Source organism: Rhagoletis zephyria, unplaced genomic scaffold (genome assembly GCF_001687245.7).
Source record: "Rhagoletis zephyria isolate East Lansing unplaced genomic scaffold, Rhagoletis_zephyria_1.1 Rzeph_scaffold_01217, whole genome shotgun sequence".
NCBI lineage: Eukaryota > Metazoa > Arthropoda > Insecta > Diptera > Tephritidae > Rhagoletis > Rhagoletis zephyria.
The window spans coordinates 21,973-29,222 of NW_016158301.1; the positions used below are offsets into that span (position 1 = coordinate 21,973).

The 7,250-nt window shown below is 35.8% G+C and overlaps 1 protein-coding gene across 1 annotated transcript in view; it reads left to right on the plus strand.

Annotated features, from left to right (window-relative positions):
* The window catches only part of LOC108363212 (glucoside xylosyltransferase 2-like), a 17,067-nt gene that overhangs the window by 2,854 nt on the left and 6,963 nt on the right, over positions 1-7,250 (plus strand). The window lies entirely within an intron of this gene.

A 7,250-nucleotide genomic window follows, 5' to 3' on the forward strand; every position in this document is an offset into this window, starting at 1 on the left:
ATAATAATATTCCGACCAACAACAACACTTACTGGACCAACAACAACACTTACTGGACCAACAACAACACTTACTGGACCAACAACAACACTTACTGGACGTCCGGCGCGGAGAACAATTAACGAGATAATGAGAAACTGACGAAACGAGTTGCTTACTTTTAACAGCTTTTTCACAGAAAACTAGTTTTCGCACGTAAGCTCCCTTTTCGTAGACCAGGTCACATATACGTAGCTTCGAAAATTCACTGTGGGAATTCGTTTTATCTTTTTGTCTTCGCCTTCTCGTTTTTGCCTTTGTAAGTTTTGAAAAAAGGTTTTGAAATAACCATTATAACATAGCAAAAGGTGTGCTATCAACCTCACGTTCCTAGGCAAGTTTTGAAAGAATATTTTCGATACTAAATCTTATTAAAACAAAATGTCGAAATCAGCTTCATATAGTTAGAAACAGTGTCATCGTTAATTTTTTATGTTCTTAAATATCATAACTCACGACACTCATATATTGACTAGAGTTGACTACTTATTTTATTATTTTTTAATTCTAATTATTTCTTTATAAAAATATTGTTAATTCCTTAACAAAAACTGTATGAAAAAAAGTTTAAATCTTTTAACAACATTAAAAAAATCGATAAACTTTCGTAAAAGTCTCCAGATTTCTATTTCAATTTTAGTATAATAAAGTGCAAGTTTAAAGCGGCTGGAATTTGCCGTCAATGTCATATTATCTAAACGCGTTTTTTTTTAACGAAGAAAATGAGCAACACCTTCATCAAAAAAAAATATATATATATTAAAAATCAACGATAAGTCGCAGCTATTTTAAACCTGCACTTCATTTACATTGATCGGACTACAAACGGCATTCTCAAAACATGTATTTCTAGGAAATCAAGTTAAAAGCCCGGAATTTTTACGAAAGTTTGTTGATATTTTTAATGTTGCGCAAAAATTTACCCTTGGGGTTTTATTAGAGTATAAACTGCATTTTTATAAACAAATAATTAAAATTAGATAATTTTAAGATAAATGGCCAATCTTGTCAATATGTGAGTGTCGTAAAGTTTTGATAAGCACTGAAATACTAAAAATAAAATGTCAAACTTTAGTACTGAATTCAAAGAAGATGTATGCTTTATCCATGCATAATAACTTAAAAAATGTGTTTGTTAAGAAGTGTACCTTAAAATATGTGCATACACATTTATGTTCAAAGTGTAAAATGTACCTACATAAACTTTCCCATGAATACCATCAAATCATTGATCTTGAAGGGAATCTATGTATGCATGTACTAAGAAAATATATGAGCAAATTAAAAAGTCGATGCAATTTACAGTCGAAAAGTATAGTTTTTGTATAGATTTCGTACTGAAGGAACAATTGCATTTCCCAACACTGTGCGACATGCGAGCGCCACCATAAACAACCCAATAAACATTCGGTTTGGTTAACAATTCGAAAACAATTGGAAAACCAATCTTTTTTCGAGTCTCACCTTCGATAATGAATGTGAAATAGGTTAGTATTTACTTCGAGAACTAGGCCATTCTCCAGCAAAACGGAACCCTTGTTATCCAATGTATTTTTCTTTCGTTATGAATTCGAAATCTAGCCCACTATCGAATTGGAATTTTAATATGAGAGAGTTATTTTCTTCGAGAATGAGCTGGATTTCATTTTCTCTCTTGTTACTATGGTTTCCATTTTTTTTCGAACCCATCTCGACTGTATTTCCAATATGCTATGAACGTTGGAAAACTAAGGTTGTTTATAGGTTGGTTCTCAGTTCAATATTCATATTGGATATCGGTCATTTTCGAACGTTCGCCAAAATGTTTACTGGGAAGTGTGAGCTAAAAGTGAGAGTGTGTTAGTGTGCCTTAGCTTTCTCGTCGCTTGTACATGCCCAATAAATATTTTGGCGAACATTCGAAAATGACCTTCGATATCCAATATGAATATTGAACTGAGAACCAACCCATAAACAACCTTAAGCTGATGCCAGATAAAACTTTGTAGCTTTGCGTGACATTTATAACTTTGCCAGCAAAGCGCCAGACGCAAAAGGTATGCCACAATGAACGCCAAGAAAACAATGTTGTACCGCTTTTTTACTCATCAAAGTTGCTGTGGATTTTAATTATTTTGATTTAAAATTCTCAGCAATGTAATTAAGTTTTATGTTTCTGCATGAAAACCCGAATTTGGACGAAACAAAATAAATATTAAACCGGCTGATTGTCAAAGCGCGCAAAAAGATGGGAGTTGACCATCTTTTCGCTTCGCGCTGCCGCTTCAACGATTTATGTGGCATGCTTTGTGCATTTTCATACAATTCATCTTATCTGTCAAAGCGAATCTGTCACGTAAAGCGAAGCAAAAGTTTTATGTGACATCAGCTTTAGTTTTCCAACGTTCATGTAGTTAAAAACGGACAGATAGCCAGTTTAGCAGCGCATGTACACGACTGAGGACCTACTCTGATCTAAATCAATCAATAAACCGTTTTTTAGCTCCCTTTGACAATGTGATTTGACCTATTTAACGACAAATGCCATTGAACTTGACATAGTGAAAACCAGCCTTAACGTCCGTCACTATCTTTTTTGACCTTAAAATTCTACCCTCAACGTCAGCAAAGAATTTTTACTTCAAAATAAAATTAGTTAATGGGTTTTTAATGCTTTTTATAATTTTAATGGAATAAATTATTGCAATAGCATTCATTTAAACATTTTAATGTTAATACAAAAAAAATCATTAGCATTATTTCTTCGGAATTAATGCATTGAAATTTTCATTTACATTAAATATCAAAAATTAATGCCTTAATCTTTTTCATTTACATTAAAATGCTATGCCTTAAAAAATTTAATGCGTTTTTCACAACTCTGGTATTCGGATATTTCTTTGAATATTATTTAAACAAAAAAAAAGAAACCTAGGAATTAATAAATTTGTTAATTGTGGAGTAAAGAGGGAAAAGAGAAAACATGCGTTGAATCATTTGTATTTTCTGAATAAGTAGTGAGGGCAATCATGGAGTGCTGAGCACAAGTTTTTGGTGTGGGTGTTGCACTTGTGCAACAGAGGGGAAGAGGGAGTGTACAGACGGAACGACAACTGACTTAGAATTGACAGACTGTTAGATAGACGGACTGACGTCAGGCTCAGGGGGCGTTGTAAGTTAAGTGAAGAGTCACGCCAAAGCCCAAGGCTTCGCGTGGAGTTCATGTTGAAGAAGGGTGGGATGACTCCACCTGACAGGACGGGACTGGACCATTTCTCTATAGTGCTTTCTCTCTCTTTTTTTCTTATTTTTCTTTGTTATTTATGACCATCCGCACTAGTAATTCTCCATATCACCAGGCACGATTAACTTTTTGTTTGTGTAGCAACGACCATGGCATGCAACCGTAGTTTTTCTCCTTGCATTCCACTATCATATTTACTCTATTTTCTATCGGACGTGTAGGGTCAGAGGGTATCATCACTTATGATCATCACAGGTGATTTGTGCCCAACTGGCAAATATGGGGGTGTGGCCAGTCTCATTTTCAGAGTGCCTTCTAAGGACGCCAGCGTGAGCTGTGTTAAGGGTAAGTGTAGCAGCGCGATTGGAGCCAATACTCCGAAGGCTGTTGTGCTACACTCACGGACCAACACTCCTTCAATGACCTCGCCAAGGCACCACCAACACACACCGAAGCAAAACTGAATATGTTCATACTTACATAAGCCAACAACAAAAACAAAATCCATAATAATTGTACGTACAATTTTTAACAAAAGCGAACAAATAAAAGTAAAGTTGCGTTCTGAAGAAAAAACCCAGTTTCTTTTGAAATTTATTCGAATTAATTCTAAGCGCACTTTATCTACGTTATTTCGATTATCATTACCCCTTTAGATTACCTTTTCCTATTATTAGCAGAATATTCTTACTTTATTTTGGTTATAATCTCGAATTATCACACAATTTATTATTATAGCTTTTTATTTTTGTATACCTTATACTTACACATTTTCATTGCATATTTATCACGTTTTATTTTTCATTTTAATATACACGCCTATATATAAATATATATATAGGCCACTCTAAGGTATATGTGTGGCGAATTCAATATAAGTTCAATTCTGGTGTGCACATGTATACATACATCACTTCTAAGCAAGTTAGGATTTTCTGCTTTTCACCACGTGAAAAAGCATCTCATCTTCCATCCGAATCAACCAAAAAGTGAAAATTGATTTTTTGACACCTAAGCCCCCTTTCCGTAGACCAGGTCACATATATTTATAGTATTCATCACAAAATTGTACTAAAAAGTACTGCGTAGTAAACGAAATTGTATCAAAAAAGTACAATTTTACCAAAAATGCCAACACTGATGTAGAACAAAGCAGAACACAAATAATATTAAACTCATTGAAATTATTTTCAGCCTCTCACTCGAGCAAATGAGTAAAATCCAGCTGGGTAGACTATACTCGATAGAGACAAAAACTGCCGCCACAAATAAGAGTTAGTATATTTTGAGTGTGTTCTTGCTTTGGTGGAAATTACTCTTAGTCATTTTTTGAATTAGTGTAAGTGCTCATTTGCACTAATTTTTATGGATCATGAACAGAGGTGGGCACTACCCCAAACAAGCGTGAGCTAAATGTGAGAATGTGTTAGTGTGCCTAATTCATTTTGCATGCTGTCGTGTTCTCATCGCGACGCTTATGCTCTTTTAGCACATGCTAACTCTTTGCCCATGCCTGATCATGAATAAGTATACTAATTTTATTAGTACTCAAAGCCGGTCTCTGTCACATAGGTCTCCAGCGGTGATGGTACCAGCATGCTGTTGAGAGCCTGTGGGGAATTCGAGAACCTACCATTCAAACGATCATACATACATATGTACATATTTGCTCCTGCAGCCAAAGGGCTGAGGTCTTTACCTACTAATCTACTCACTGTGCTATCAATCGCTCGTGATTCGGGGCATCGAGCGGGTCATTGCATCACGCGGCAAACCGTTCTACTAAGAAAAGAAAATTAATATATATTGCGCGGAATAGCTTGGCAGAAAAACTAAAATTAGTTAATAAAAAATCTAGTGGTGTCTAATACATAAAAAATATATATAAAGAAACTGCGTTTAAAAAGTGAGATTCAATACTAAAAAACGCGAGTACAGCAAACAAAAAAACTTTATCTGCATATACCTACGTACATATGCATATAAATATACATATGTATGTATAACCACTTCTGGGTGTACACATGCGTGTGCATATATATACCCATGTACATACATACGTATATGCATATGTCGAGTGGTATATATTTAAAATGCCGCGATAAAGTGAAACCAAAGAACTTAAGTAGCAACAAAAATTATTTACGCAAGTGGCCGATTGCCAAGGTGTGAAAAAAAAGAAAAAAACCTGAAAATTCAAATTAATTTTCCAGTGGCTCTAATTTCCCTAAAAACCTCAAATACCTGGAACATTTAAATTAGGACAAATTGCAAAAAAAGACAACGGAATATGAAAATAAAGAAATGCTGCAGCAAATGACAACTCATAAAAGGTGAAAAAAGCAATAAATACAAATTTAAGAGCTCCTATTAATACTGGGTCTGAGCACTTAAACAAAAGCAAAAACGAAAGAGTTGATCGTCGTGTTTGCGGCACTGCTGCGGATCGGCGGCGTAAGCGTAGCGCCCACTACGTATGCTTTCGCGGCGTGGCTCCTCTTCACGTTATGGATACTGGTAGGGTTTTCCCTCGCTGTTAGACTCTCTGCTGTATTTCTTCTTTTCTGTTACTACCACCCAGGAGCGGTTGGCCTGCTCCAGTCAAGATCCTTCGAACATTGGTGACGGCGTTGTTGTTGTTGCTTACTAAGCAAGCTATGTATATGCCGTTCCTCCCTCGGTGAATTTTTTTTTGTAGCAAGTAAATGGTTGTGTGGCGAATATCTACTGCTGGTGTGTATGGATGTATCTCTGTGAGTTTTCCTGCAGCCCGGGTGTATGTTTGTTGTGCGGTGGTGGCAATATGTTTGTGATATGAGTGTTTGTAGGTGTGGCTGTTACGTCGTGTAGCAAATGCGCGTGCGCTTCCCAAGATATGGATCGCTATTTCCGGGATCCCGTGCGTGGAGGTCCTTTATCTACATATACGTGTATCCAGGCGACATGAAAAATAAGTAAATAAATTTTCTTTCGGATATTGTATCCGGTAGTAGATGAACATTTGACATTGGTAATTTGTCTTTAATCTACATATATATGTACATACATACATACAGATAATAAAACTCAGTTATTTTTTTTAACAATTTTTTCTTAGTAACTATATTTTATAGGACCGCCAAGACCCATAGAAAATGCCAGAAAATGCCTTGGGGGTATAAATAAAAAATCTTCATTATTAAAAAATGGTTAAGTAAATAATTGGATATTGTTATTGGAAGTATCCTGAAGAGAACCAGAGCTCTCCGATCCAAAAATATTGATTTTCAAGAATTCCACACCATTTCCACCCAAAATTATTGTTTTCTCATACAAAATACATGCACAAGTTGGAACGCTTTGCGCGACCTCTAAATATTTTTTTATTGATGCGTATACATCTTTGGTTTCGGTAGGGGTAAAATTTGCGAACCTGTAACGCATAGCCCAGCAGAAAATTTCGATGGGCTAGCATGTGTATTGCAGCAACAAATTTTTAATTTCATTAGAAGCGCCCTGTGCTATTGCAAATGGTTGCATACATTTAGGCATATTCAGAGTGAGAGGAAATGCGTTACAATTGATTATTACTTCCGATTATGCAAACTCTGCACGTGCATACCTATTAGAGGTTTACGCCGACAGGCTTTGCGGCGGCGGCGTGGTCAACGTCAAAAAGATTCGGCGGCGGCGGCGACGCCGGCGCGTCTGAAAACGCCGGCGCTACTTCTCATAAGGTAGATTTCAAAGAGCTACTAATCTTATCATTTCAACTCGTCAGCGTTAGGCATTCGCCATGCCAATTATTCTATTATTATAATTCTATTTACTTCATTATTGAATTAGTTTTAAATTTAAATATTGTTACTTCCTACTTGAATTAAAATGTTGAGTGTCTGGCGCTGATTGATGGGTGAACAGAAGAAGGTCTGAGGTATATACATACATACACACACGGATCTCTATATTCTCTACAGATCCGTATGTACTATTTAAATTTAAAGAAAAA